A 15,509-nucleotide genomic window follows, 5' to 3' on the forward strand; every position below is an offset into this window, starting at 1 on the left:
TACCGTTCTTGTTTACATTAATATACCTGCTGGAGGTTTTTGATTTTGATTTTCATTAACATGGTTGAACGTATCCAGATTGTTATTTGTTTTTTATTAGTAAAATTTGTTATTTTTTTTTATTGATCTGGATAGCTTTTGGGTATCGGTAGGAAAGTTGAAGTGGCCTGTTTTGTTCTACTGCAGGCACAGTTCCTTCCCCCAGTTCCCTTCAATTTTTTCTCGTCTCTTGGCTCTTTACCATTTTCTTGCAATTCGCAAGTAATACAACAAAGTCATTCTGAATCGGCTTTGAGATCTGCTCTGATCACAGGCTCGTGGCCGGCCTTTGATAAAGTACTCAAACTATTTTTTTTCAACTACCTTTCATATTTCTTTTTGGAAAAAGACAACAATATTCATTACCAAAACATATATGTAATGGTTAAGAATTACAATACTTTTTTTTGCAGAATTAATTAATTTGTAACTATTTTCCCTTTCTCAACTGTTATCATAAATCCTGATATCATAGGAAGCCCTAGTAGCAGGAAAATCTTCATATTATTCTTTGAAATAAGTAATATGCTCCATATTTGTATAGCTACCAAGGTTGTTTATTTTGTATATTCTTTTCTCTTTCTTCTCTTCAATTTTTTTGGCTGACAAAATGATGTTGCAATTTAAGAAAATACTTCATTATTTTTGGTAACTAACCGAATTTCTTGGAATTGAAAACCTTCTTTCTTATTGTTAATATTGAAAAACTTTTCTTTGATTTTTTTCCTATTCATCAATGAGTTTATATTGTATCGTGACCGAATCAGGAATGTAATATAAACTTATGCGTCATATTTTCTCTCCGTCCTCCTTTGACTACCACTCAAAGCCTAAATGTACAAAGAGGCCGACAACTCATGTGTAAGTAATAAGAGGCAAGCGTAGGTCGTATTATCCCAATGCCGCAACTTGGGAAATTGAAATGTGGAAAATTTGTGAGAGTGAAACTACGGGGAAAATGTCAAATAGCTTTAATCATGAGCTTTTTTAAATCAGTAACATAATTCGATGAAAAAGATATATCACAAGTAATTAATGTCTACCGTAAATGACCGAAATCCGAAATCCAATACTATTGAGTGGAGTTCGCGAGGGATCTGTTTTTTTTTGTTTTATTAGGCTGGCTGGTACTCAGGTTTGAATCACTTTGACCTAAATCCCTTCATTATTACAAAATTTCTGATTTTCGTCATCTACTTTTCCTGATCACTATATGCAGTGTGTGCAGATCCAAAAAAATAGAGCGAAATCCTCTTCCTCCTAATCTTAAGAAAACAAGGTTACGAAAGGATATGTGTCAGATATCGTAGGATCCAAAATAATCTACGGATCAATGACAATTCACATCAAGATTATTTATGGAAGCAAACAGAATTACTTACATTAATTGCCCGTTAATAATCAATTAATATGGATTTTGGATTAATATCGTGTTTTTTTTTGTTTTAAATAAGTCTTCTGCCCTTATTCATTTCAGTAATATGTTTATCAAGGGGTTTACAACTTGTATGGAGGATCTCAGCACATTGCCATGCACCGACAGATAAACTCGGATGTTGCACGGCGGTCTAGGTTTAGTCAGTAAGAGTCTGACACTACCCATCCTCGCCCCGAGGGATTCCTCCATTTTACCAGAAAAGGGGGTTTGCAACATTCAAGTCATGCTTGTCTTGCTTTGAAACGGCGACACATAATGGTGTTGCTCAGTTTCGATCCCCGCGTCGATATTTCATGGTGAGCTATACCACTCGGCTATCCATGCAGATAAATAAAATAAGTCATATTATTATATATTATTTGACATACAATCAGGGGATAAATTAACGACGTATTTTTACATTGTAATGTATTCAGCTTTTTTCTTTAAATCAGTGATTGATGGTGACATCAAAGATTTCCTTTGGGAATAAATTGACAAAGTGCTAGGTTGATTTGATATTTTCACACCGTATTGGGAAAGCGAAAATCTGTCCCAAAAAGTTATCAGTCAACATCGGTATATCGAATTGATGAAAACAAGACAATTTTTTTTATTGAATATTTGAGTAAGATATAGGCTTATTCATACAAACAGTATTAATATCTTGAATAAAAGGAAATTAAAAAAGAAATACAACATGGAGGTTTTTCAAATGCTTGTTTACACTAAATTGAAATTTGATAAATGAAACATTTTAAATTTTCTTTATAATCCAATCAAACACTAGTATAACTGATTAAGGGAACGCATCTACAAATACCATGACTTTTCAATTTGGTTGCATTATTGCTTATATGTTTTCATTTACAAGTTATCTATGATTGTTGGCTGATTTCAGTCCAGTACGCCTTGTGCAGTCGCCGCGGACGGTGCTGTCGCGCTCGCCCTTCGATAAAACATCGCGAAAACTTACGTGTCTCGTTCTAGTTTTACGTATGAATGATTCAAGTGTTTTGTTTTGTGGATAAGTTTGGAATGTGAATGAGTGCTGTGAAAAGTGGATTATTCATTTAAATAGGTAAGTTTTAAACTTGTTTATTTATATTATCGACTTATGTAATTGTTTATTTGTAGATTAATAATAATAAATCTTGATTATATGTGATCCGATAGTGACCCAATGGATATGAACACTGATTTAATTTACGTTATCTATATAAAGTGCTGTGCTATCATTATTTACGTTATTTTGGGTTTATAGTCGAATTTGGGAAATCCAAAGTCGAATGTAGGTACTTATAAATCCATAAATATAAGTATTTAATCTTTTGTTTTTCTTTTGGGCTGTGTATAAACAAAGGAAGCAATCATTTTTACATGTTCATACATTATTGTAGGTACATATTTTCTTTATTATTCTAGCATTCGTGAACTCGTAGAATAAAGGGTTAATTACTATTGTTTATGTTCTAACTAATTTGCCTAAGATTTTGCACGCGTGGATGACAGTTATCTAAGACACGAAGTTTCTTGCTGATTTTCTCTGCAAGAATAGCATTTTGGAAACCCTCAATTAGCGTAATAACGTTTCGAAAGTACCTTCAAAAACGCTTATTTGAAATAAATAACAATTTGATTTGGGTGTGATTTTGAGTTTGAGGTCAAAAAGTAATATATTATGTTGATCCAACGTAGCTAAAGCTATTTGATCTTCTAGTTTAAGCGTGAAGGGGTTACAAATTTACATGATACAATAACAAACTTTCAAGTTCATAATAATAAGTTTGATTACAGCTTGCATTTTATAACTTCCACTGCAATATTTCCATCTGAACCTATATCCTAATTCATTAAACTTAGAGCTAGGCTTACTATATTACCAGATTCCAAAATTCTATTAAAAAAGACAACACCATATTGTATAAATGTTGTCAATCAATACTGTATTATATGAATTTCATGGTGGCTTAGTGGTTCAATCACCGGATTTGTTCTCAAGGTTGCGGGTTCGAACCCGGGGAAATACCGAAATGTAGCTTTTTATTAACCTAAAGTTGTAGGTGTATTTGTTACGAAAAAGATTACACCTGTGTTGGCTCACACGGTTTTGCACTATAACACGTTCCATGCAGCCCTCTGTGGCAGAAAATCAGGACATGATTTTAAATTAATAATAATAATATTCCCCAATTTTCACACAACGCCATCTAGTCTCAAACTAAGTAAAGCTGGGGTTATGAGTACTAGACAACTGATAAACATGTTTATATATTTCGAAAAACCTACCTAGTACCTATAGATTAATTACATCCAGACACAGAACAAATGATCGTGCTCATCCCGCAACCAATTTACCTCTGTGGAAATCGAACCTTTGACCTCCTGTATAGCAGTCAGGGTTACTAACTGCTAGGAAATCTCGCAGTAAATATTATACGATCATTCACAAAGTGGCATGTTTTGTTAAAAGCAAAGTTTTAAAAATGAGAAACATGTGAGGTAATCGGGTCATAAAATGTATCGAAAACAAATCCATACTTTTTTTACAATTAAATTGCAAGTCACGAGAAATATTCGATACAATATTGACATATAAGTATATAAGTATATAAGTCGCGCTTTAGTATCGTAATTTGTTATCTTACTACTATAAAAATATTAAAGCTAATATTAGTACGCGATTTCAATATTGTCGTTTTGAAAATTATTTTTTAAGTCAATGTAGTTATTGAATATCAAGCAATGTAATTTAAGATATAACTACGTATTACAAAAATTGGATGTAACAATTAAATTAAAATGAAACCACATTTCAATGTAATTACGTCCCATTAATGATTTATTGGATTCCTTTAATGGATTTCAATGAGTTCAGGAACATTATCACACTAGGTACTAAGTAATAATTACACAAGTACTCTATGCATTATTCCAAGATAAAATTAATCATTTAAAAACCCCCGACAACCCTCTTTCTTAAAAAATCATTTCATTTAATTTTATCCATATTTAATTTCAGTGCGCTTTGATTTGAGTCCTCACTCGAGTCTATTTGCAGACATTCAATTCGATACTTTATATTTAAAACAAATATTTTTCTTTGCTCAAAAAAGGTACCCACTTTTATCAACCACAACTTTTAAACTGATCAATCATGTTTAAGAACACTCGCACATAATTTGCCTTCAATAAAAAATTAAGTAAATTGTTTTTTCAATCATTTCCGGAACTATGATGTAACAGACAAACAGGCAGGGAAATAAACAGACAGACGCGTCAAACTCATAACACCCTTCTTTTTACGTTGTGTATTAAAAAGAGTAACATCCTCACGTGGCCTTTTTGATTAGCTCTGAGGTCCCGGGTTCGAGCCCCGGTCGGGTCAATGTAAAAATTCACTTTTCTACATTGTCTCGGGTCTGGGTGTTTGTGGTACCTTCGTTGTATCTGAATTCCATAACACAAGTGCTTTAGCAACTTACTTTGGGCTCAAAAAAATGTATGTGATGTTGTCCGCATTTATTTAATATACTTCCATACCCTACAATATTTTATACTATATTACTAAATTATTATACTATTGTCTTGTCTTGTCTCGGACACAAGTTTGCCTCGTATTATGACGTCCTTAGGGAAGATATACACTGTAACATTTTCTCGAGCATTTACATGTTACGTAACATTACATCACAAAACGCGAGCATAGAGATGGCTGGTTATTCTTTTTAAGTGGTCACAAGAGACCAAACGAACAAATTAGAAGCTATTGCTAAATAATGCCTTCTTAATTTTTTATTTGGAAATTCAATTAAAAGAACAATTCAAAAAAGTTCTGTTCTTTGAAACTATTAAAATTGAACGGACAGAAGACAGAATGAGCATTCGCTGGTCTAATGTAAATCGATCTTTATAAATCATTGGTCTAGTCTAAACTTACCCTAAGCTCACAAATATGAATCTCATATGGAAAACAAATGCAGAGCATGCAAATATTACATGAGTTTTGTTTCATATTTCACCAATATTAGAGGTTTCATTTCAAAACTGAGTAATAAAAAGGGGTCAAGTGCGAGTTGAACTCGCGTGAAGAGAGTTCCGTACGATGTTACCTATCATGTTTTTGGAGTTAAAAAATATGTTCTCCCACAAATTCCACCTGCAAATGTAAGTTGGTACGCACAATATTGAGTGATTTACCATGTTATTTTAATATCATGGACTTCTTATAGGTTTTCCTATAATCTATAAGGAGAAAACTAATTTCTGTATTTTTTTCAAAATTTTAGGTTCAGTAGTTTCGGAGATAAGGGGTGGTGGTCAATTTTCGTCTATTTTCTTGAATAACTTGGAAACTATTTATTTTAAAATTACAAAAAAATACATTTAAGATCTTCTCAACAAGACCTTTCATTTGATATGCCACACGATGCAGTTTTCAGATTTTTTTTTTAATCCCCCCCTCCAAATGACCCCCCATATACAGATTTAATGTGCTCACGTCACACCTCTGTGTTTGGGTCACAGGAATTGATATGTGTACCAAATGTCAACTTATTCGGTCTAATAGATTCGGAGATAATTGACTGTAAGCGACAGACGGACAGACACACGAGTGATCCTATAAGGGTTCTGTTTTTGTATTCAGACGTACGGAACCCTATAAATGCCTACGAGTCCGCAATTTGGCTTTCTTTTACGTTGCCCTATGAAAAGGATAAAAACTGAACCCTATTACTAAGACCCCATCTCTGTCTGTCTGACCGTCCGTCTATCTCATGAATCGTAATAGCTAGCAGTTGACATTTTCATATCACATGATGTATTCAACTTACGGCTTTAATTACACATAAGATCGAGATTCTTCACCCTATCTGTACGAAATCTTTAGTGTCGACTCCTTCTCTCACTTTTTAAGTGCTATTGAGGAAAAGAGACATCGCTCTACACCGTTCAATACCCTGTCACGCTCCCACAACTGCCATAATAGATTAAGAAGTGACGATAGGCAAATGTATAGTTCCTAGCATACGTTGCGTACACCCCATACCGTATGAATAATAATTAAGCAACAGGTAGTACCTACTGTAAACATAAGACCATCAATCATATAAGTGTTTAAAACGTCGCTCTGAAATGAATGATTATTAATTTTGGTACATTACAGAATTACCGGAATCCTTTGATCCTAGAGCTAACTAATGCATGTTTAAACAGAATTATAATCACAATTTTAAAACTGTATTTAATAAGTGCATGGATAGGAACCAGTAAATTAAAAAAAAAGTAGGTTATATCGCTATAAAAATGAAATTATTCTGACAGGTTTATTTAATTAAATGAATTCATATTATACGCGTACGTACGATACGATACGTATGACGTAACAAATTGAGATAAATAGGCATGTGAAAAGGTCCAAGTTCAGTTGGGTACTAGGGGCTAAGCCTCTTTAATCCCGACTATCTGTATTACCAAGGGACGTTACAGGGCAAATGTGTTATGGAGGTCAGAGACGCAGTTGCTCTCTGAAACACGTATCGTCGTAATGTCCCATGAGATTTGAAGCGACGCCAGTAAAGTTAGTGTAAAGCAGATATTTTACGCTTTAACTACGCGATAATAACGCTTTTAAATGTCTCCTGGTGTGGTGTCTCATAAACTGCACATTAGAATATTTAGAATCCAGGTTTTACACGATGTTTTTCCGTCACTTTACATTAGTGTATTTCATTTTATTCTGTGAATATTTTATATTTTTAATTTTTGACGACCTCCCTGGTCGAGTGGCGTACGCACCGGTTTCAAGGTGTCGCTATGAAAAAATTCACATTTCTACATAGTCTCGGGTCTGGGTATTTGTGGTACCTTCGTTGTATCTGAATTCCATAACACAAGTGCTTTAGCAACTTACTTTGGGTTCAGTAAAATGTATGTGATGTTCTCCGCATTTATAATTATTATTTATTTATTTAATCGACTTAAATATAGTAGTAGATTGTTGTCGTCTATAAATAAAAACGTAAATGGGTTTTGGACGAAACACCTGACATATAATAAAATGTACTTAAAGATTGTTAAATACGGTATGAAGCTTTTATCTTAATGTTATTAAGTAGAAATTTAATAAAATTGACAAAAACTAAATTTTACACACGAAAAATTCATAAATTAAAAAAATCTAAAACCCACGTTTTTAAATGTCACTAAAGTCAAATTTTATCAAAATTTGTCCAGCCGTTTTTATGCTCGCAATCGCATTGTCATCAGGTTTCAGGCTCCCTGAAAATTTCAGCCTGCTAGCTTATCGAGAAATGCCTCAACATTGAGTTGCAAAAACCCAACCGGAACGACAAACAAACAAGAAAAGTGAGTTTATAAAAAACGTGGGAAAATCAGTAAATTACAACATAAAAATCTTTATTCCTCTATTAAATTGTAACTACAGCTATAATATAGGCCTAAAAACACATCATAAAGAAATTTTATAATTGCAGTTGTGAAAGTGAGACAGCACATTACATGACATAGAGCAGCATCCCTTTCTAACAATATCATTCCTTCAAGTCATGACTGCAGAACGGAAGCTTAAACTCGGAACTAAATTCAATCACAAATTATAATTGATTTGATTTCTATGGCATATACATTTGGAACATATATAATGTAATATTACTATATTAAGACCAATAATTGTGTTCAGTCCCTTATTGGGAAAGGTGGTTAAATTAATTGCCGGAACCAATTTGATACTGAAATGTTATTACTGTGAGGTGCTTTCAGAATTTCACAGGTAGACGCGGTGAGAGAATCGCACACTTTTCTGTTTATATGGAGAGAATGTGAACCAAAAACTCGGCCAGTCTAGTCAGACTCGCGACACTTAGGGTTTCGTGCATACAGCATAGAGAAAAACAAATTTTCAAACAGAATTTACGCCAGTACCCCGATTTGACTGAGGGTACGCAGTTTGTTATAACAAGGAATACTCTATATTCCCATAAATTTGTCACCCATCCGATTTTTTCTTCCTTCAGCTAATTTGTACAGAACGCTAGCCCGACTCGCACTTGACCATTTTTTTTCATTCGACTCTGGTTAAATGGTCAATGAACCGGTAAACCACAACATTTCATAATGGCATGTCATTTAACGGACTTCAAAGCATTGTAGGTATTTCTTTTGTACGTTTCTTACGTTTTTTTTGACGAATCGATTTCTTAATGAGTGATTGCTACATTTAATTGGATCTCGTAAATATATAAATCTCATAATGCGAAAAGAAATTTTTCTTCGTTTTCTTTTAATTTTTTAGAAGCCCACGGATTTTATTTTAGAAATCAGTAAAATCTGCAAAAATAATAAAGGGTAAGAACGAAGTATTTCTAAATAGACAAAAGTTGACATTTCATAAATAACAAAAGAAAAAACGTTTAAACAGGAATCTCACAGACAATATTTAACTTATGTTCGTTAAAGCTAAAATGTAAAAAATAACTTATGCGAGATTCATGAAGTATCCAAGAAATAATAAGGCCTTGTTACTTATATCCTCTTTCTCGAAACGTCATCTGCCTATTTCTGTAATTACTCGTAGCTTGACATGTCTTACTTCAGGACTATAATTATATTATATGTATGTAATATAATTATATTATATTCTTCTTCGATTTATACTTCTTGTGGGTCTAAGGGTAGGTACTAGCTGGAAAGCCATTAATTCGGGGATATTTAGTCCGGACTAAGGCGACAAATTTATGCAATGGTAGTTAGTCTAATTAAATATTCTCAAGTTATTCAAATTGACTTATGTTTGACAAACCAACGATTCCATGCCGGGATTATCTTAGGTCCAATTTAATGTAAATTCAACTGGCATACAAGATATTTAGCAGAACTCCGTACCAAGCACTTTATGCAAGACTCAAATGTACTCGCAGCGACGCCTGCAATGTTGTGTGCGTTTTAGAAAAAGAAAAAATTCAGTCCGAATTTTGATAGACATAAAATCGTGGGGCTCACACCTGATCTCTCACCGGTCGTGTCAAATAGGGAAGACGACATTTTTTTGAGTTCTCTTCTTCTATTTTAATGTACAATAATGGATATGTATTTTTTATTTTGTCCTGCAAACGTTTGACGTCACAATTTTGTATAAATCTTACGATATGGTATTCGTATTTTTAAATTATTTACATAATTATAATTTCTTTATCTAAATAAAAAATCTATTTAGTCCCTCAGCTGACTGATTTATACTTTTTATACCATGTCGCCATTGTCCAATGGGTCATGATAGTTGAGAAACAGGGAGTGCACCTGTGTTTGCAACAGGGTCCTGCGATACTAGCTAGCTTAAGTGTCTGAATTTGATCCTCTCTCCCACATCCTCCTTCAAACAGAAGCTTACAGAAGCGAAAGTTTGTATATAATGGATGTATAGATATTTATTCCTCTCGCTAAAACCACTGAACAGCTTTAGACGAAACTTGATACTTTATAACCAGAATTAACACGTGGTTAGTTTTTATCCCGATTTTATGTCAATGAAAACCTACCGTGAATTTGAATGCGTGAACCGTATCATGTTAATTTAAAAAAGATTTTCTATTAACAAAGTTAAAATATTGATTCGATTACTCGGTCCATTGAATGCAAAAGGAAAATTTCGTTTCGCACGCATTATATTTAATGAACAAACACAAAATCGATTCGTATGCCTTTTGTTAACTTGAGTATCGAGTTGTGACTGAAATTACTTTTTTTAATTTGCCTAGATTCTAAGTTTGATCTCAAGGTCGAAGGTAACGTGATACGAAGTAACATTACTCCAAGCGCTGGTTGAGTTTTTAAAATGGCTGCTGTCGGCTGTCGAAAAAGAATGCCATTCCCATAGATTGAAGCGCCAATACTGTAAATATAATATGTAACTTGTATGAGGACAGAAAAGATCATAATGTAATAATTAATGTTAAATAATTGCTGTGGCTTTGCGGTTCCTGTCTCTATCCAGGCGTCCATCCGTCACCATTTTGTAATTTTTGAACCGTGATAGGTTGACAGTTGAAATTTTCAGAGATTATGTATTGAGACCTTAACAGCAAATGCTAAAAATAATTCATAGATTTAATGAGTTACCATTAATTTGCAATTTCTTTAATGTTTAGCCTATTCGTACGGAATCCGCAGTGTCACAAGTATAAATCGCTCTTAGCCGACTTTCACCCAAGAGTCGAATAAAAAAATCAGAAAATCTGTCCTGAATGTTACCGGTTGCCTTAGCAATAAATCCGATTATTTAAATAAAACCTTTGACAGTTTCTTGTTACGATTTTCCTGTCCAATTAGCATGGCATTATGTGAAAAGGCTTTTCGTCATTTTTTTATTATTTGAGTTATCTGTAAATATTACAGGATTGTGACTGTTAGCTGTGTATACAATAACATACTCGTTTTTGGATGCCTGTTCATTACGGTAATCTTAAAGGTGAAGTTTTCTGGAGTATTTCTATATCGGTATTTCATCCTTGTTCTTTTTTTTCGATTGATATAACCTGGAATCAAACTTTAAATCTCTGACGTAGCTAGGTGTGTTTCCTATTTTTCCCTTAAACTTTACAGCAATCGAAAGTGACTTTTATAAAATGCTCATTCATTCGAAAAGGTGTAAAATATTGGATTTTTTATACACAAAAATACATATCTACATTACGAAATTACATTATCACCATCTGAACATCTTTTATTTGTATTTTTCCAAGTTTCTGTCCAGATATCAACTTCGATAAACTATCTTGATATGAATCGTCACTATCAATAGAGTACAAACGTCACTTTACTTTAAGTGTCCATTAAATATCATGCTGTCTCAGTCACTCTTACTCATCGGGGTATTTCAAAACAGATATTCAAAAACCTGTTGTGTGAATGTCCAGAAGTTTTTCCAACGTTTTTATTTACTCACTTTTCTTGAATGTATGTTTGTTGGTTTGTGTTTACGGTTGATTTTTGTAACTCAATTTTAATATCTGTTAACCTTGATGAAAATACAATTTACATTTATAAAAACATTTAAAAATGTCGGTAATTAGATTTTTTTATCGATTAATTATTTATTTAAACCTTTCAATCAACTACCCAATAGAAGGAATTTGTTTTTTTTTCCATATCTATTTTCCTTGTTTTAGACAAAATGTTTATCTTTTTTGTTTTATCGTGGCAATCGGTTCAACAATCGTATTGTACAATAAACGTAGCAACGTATCATCCTGATGTGAACTTAGGGTCAGTTCACATCAGGCTGCCTTCTGTCTTGTACTTTGTAATATTATAACAGTTGCAGAAGCGAAATAGGACACTACTCGGTGTAGGACGACGTCTCGCTTTAACACTTGAAATTATTTTACTTTAAAACGTAGTAGGGCTAAATAATTCCCGTTCTCGTTTTTTTTATGGTTCTCTACAAAAAGAGTAAAATCGGAGCACTGTTATTCAGGCTTCGCTCTCTTCTCATCAGGCTGTCAGACCGTCACCAGGCTGAACCTCATGAACCGTGATAGAAAGACAGATGTAATTTTGACACGTGATATAGGTATTTCTGTTGCTCCTATAATAACCAATAACGAAAATAAAAACCAAAGATGAGCACCGGTGACCATTTTTCTAGAATCAGTTTTACTTTAGCTCTCACTATTTTTATGTATTTTGATTGAGCTACAAAGTAAATTGAAAAATAAAAACGTCAACCGTAGGTGAAAAAACGAATTAATATCAAAAGCGTTTTAAATCAATTTTCTCGGACTTGTACTAAAATTGTCGATAGTAATCGTAATTACTTGTATCCATGGAAGTTTTAAATTGAAAATACAATTGCTTATAACCCTGACGCACAAAACTGCAGTGTTTTTCAAACTTCTGGTGTTGAGTTATTTAATAAAGTGTCACAGTACTGAGGATATTGTTTCTTCTAGAATCATGCTACAAGCTCAAGAAGATTTCAGTAACTCAAATAAAGTATTTCAATACCAAGTTCAAAGTCGAAAGAAGGTCGTTTGTTCCAAGACTGCTACGCTAATTTAAACCTTATGTTTCACAAATACAAATGCTTGAATGCAATTCTAGTCGCATGTATTATGCACTAAATACAAATATACTCAGAACTAGCATTATTCGATAACAGTAATACTTTTTCGGGAATCTCATACTACTTGAATTATTATCAGCCTTCCTATTGTTATTATTAACTGGTTAAGAAAATTAGACTAGGTATTAGTTTGATATCAATAAAAAAACATGGTGGGGCATGGTATATGCGTAAAGGGTTCTATGTAGATTTGTATACACGAGGTGCGGATTCCATCCTAAGTCGGGTTAGTGTCAATGTGACTTTTTTTAAGATATGTGAACTTTCTTAATTTTTCTAAGTCAACACAGAAAAACGACGAAGGAAAACATCGTGAGGAAAATTGTATTAAAAATATAGAAAAATGACATTAATTTGCTCGTATTAGACATATTGAACTGTAGCCTGAATGATTTCACAAAAAGCGTTTATTTGACCTGTACTCAGATTATAATTTAACTAGCTGCTGCCCGCGACTTCGTTCCCGTGGGTAGAAGATATAAGTTATGATTTATACCTGCCCTGTTTTTTTCCCATTTTCCATTGTACCTATCTTCGCTCCTATTAGTCGCAGCGTAATGGTTTATAGCCTAAAGCCTTCCTCGATGAATGGTCTATTCAACACAAAAATATTTTTTCAATTTGGCCCAGTAGTTCCTGAGATTAGCGTGTTCAAACAAACAAACAAACTCTTCAGCTTTATATATTAGTATACATTAGTATACATTATTATGAAAGGTGTTGAATAACTCTTATTTTTTATATCGCTTATTAGAATTAAGTAATAATAATGTAACTACACTATTGCATTAGGTATTGTCCTGTAATAATAGTTGTAAGTGGTTTAAATAAATAAATTATTATAATAAGTGAAAACTTTTTAAGGTTTTAAACGTTACTGTGTTCAACGGGTTCAATTCCCCGGGCTACCTGTGACCTTGAATGTCACGCTGCCTCAGAACCGCCTCGTCACGTTACGTTAACACTTTCCGTTTTTGTTCTCATGTGTCATTTTAGCAAAATCCTCTACAGTACAATAAAAAACAAAACGTAGCTTTTAGATTTGTTAGTGTTTAAACTAGTGTTAGTGTAAACTATACCGTCTGTTAGCTTAGAAGTGTAAATTTTGGTCTGCCAAGTCAAAGTTCGTAGTTACAAATGTTCGCTCTTTTACAAAACAAAGAGTAAAATAGATTTAAAAAAACTAATAACCCTCGTTTTAAAATGTCGCTCCATTCAATTTTTATCAAAATCTGTCCAGCCGTTTTATATTTGTTAAACGCATTGTCATCAGATTTGAAGCTACTCTGTAAATTCCAGCCTGCTAGATTATCGGGAAGTGCCTCAATATTGGGTTGCAAAAATCCAACCGGAACGACAAACAAGAAAAGTGAGTGCATAACAGGGTGGGATATAAGGTGGGAATATGGTTCAAGAGAATCCGCATTTCTAAAATAATATTAAAAAATAATAATATAAAATATAATAAACTGAATCACTATGGTTAAATATATTTTTGTCCTGTTTGAGAATTGTCGAGCCATAGGGACCAGGTGCACGAGTTTTCTGCAAAGCATGACCCGTTTAGGTACAATATATTGTAAAATGAAGGAGTATTGTCATTTAATAAGGCAATGGGGCCAGAATTCTGGCACGTGACGACTTGACAATTGACTTGACGACTTGAAGTGTGACAATACAAGTAGTATTATTAATGCTTATATAAAGGATTTTTATAAGTCTCTCACGATATTTTATGTCAGTATTATTTCGGTATCGACATCCATTAACCCAGTTGGATTTGAAACTAGTCGGGCGACCCAATAAAACGGCACGAGTAAACTGTTTTTGAATAATTAAGAATTTGCGTCACAAAAGTTAATATAATGTAAATATACTTATAAATGTAAAATATATTAAAATAGTTTATTCTTAATAGAAAAGATCGAACGTAGAATATACATAAACATATTGTTATAAATACACAAATGAAAATATAAGCGATTATTTTAACATTAAGTTTGCAAATTAATATATTTAATGACGTGAATACCACACAGCAAATGAACAGACTCAATACCAAGAATTGATGCGAATGCAATTTGTATTTCATTTTATAAAATTAATGTACCATACATTTATTTCATGAAATCATTAATCAGTTATGTAACTTTTCAAATTGCAATTTAAATATTATTCATAGAACGGACTTTGACAGCTTTTTGTAAAAAAATGTATTGAAAGAAAAATAACACTGCCAAATTAGTGAAAATGTATGGAAATTTCATTTCATTTATCACCTAGGTTATTATTTATTTATTAGTGTTACAATATAGCACCGTTACAGTAAAATTACTAAATAATGCTATATATTAAGAATTACTTGCTTAATTTAATTAATTTAAAATAAAAATAGTACTTAGGGAAATATCATAAAAAAATTATATCTATGCTTTAATATATAAAGCTGAAAAGTTTGTTTGTTTGAACGCGCTAATCTCAGGAACTGCTGGCTCAAATTATTTTTGTGTATAGACCATTCATCGAGGAAGGTTTTAGGCTATAAACCATCACGCTGCGACTAATAGGAGCGAAGATACAATGGAAAATGTGAAACAAAAACAGGGCAGGTATAAATCATTACTTATATCTTCTACCCACGGGGACAAAGTCGCGGGCAACAGCTAGTCCATAATAATACTCACCACATCTCTGCCAAATATATCTATGTAGTTACTCTATTTCCCCTTAAAAATTTGCTGATAGAAACTTGTACAAATACTGAAGGAAATACGAGTATTTGCTGATTACAGAACTTTCCCAATCGATGTGAAACTCAAGGAAAAGGTTTAAAACTAGTTTCCTATTGGTAACACAATTTTCCTTTTCTGACCCTTGCTCTAATATCTACTTGAGATGGTCGGGTCTTTT

The 15,509-nt window shown here is 32.9% G+C and overlaps 1 protein-coding gene across 1 annotated transcript in view; it reads left to right on the forward strand.

The window, feature by feature from the left end:
* The first annotated feature begins 2,229 nt into the window (after positions 1 to 2,229).
* LOC113499262 (atrial natriuretic peptide receptor 1-like) overlaps positions 2,230 to 15,509 on the forward strand; it is a 248,038-nt gene continuing 234,758 nt past the window's right edge. The window contains exon 1 of the mRNA XM_026879670.1: positions 2,230 to 2,537. The gene's annotated coding sequence lies outside the window, so the exon portion shown is untranslated. The remainder of the gene's footprint in view (positions 2,538 to 15,509) is intronic.

Source organism: Trichoplusia ni, chromosome 12 (assembly GCF_003590095.1).
Source record: "Trichoplusia ni isolate ovarian cell line Hi5 chromosome 12, tn1, whole genome shotgun sequence".
Taxonomy (NCBI): Eukaryota; Metazoa; Arthropoda; class Insecta; order Lepidoptera; family Noctuidae; genus Trichoplusia; species Trichoplusia ni.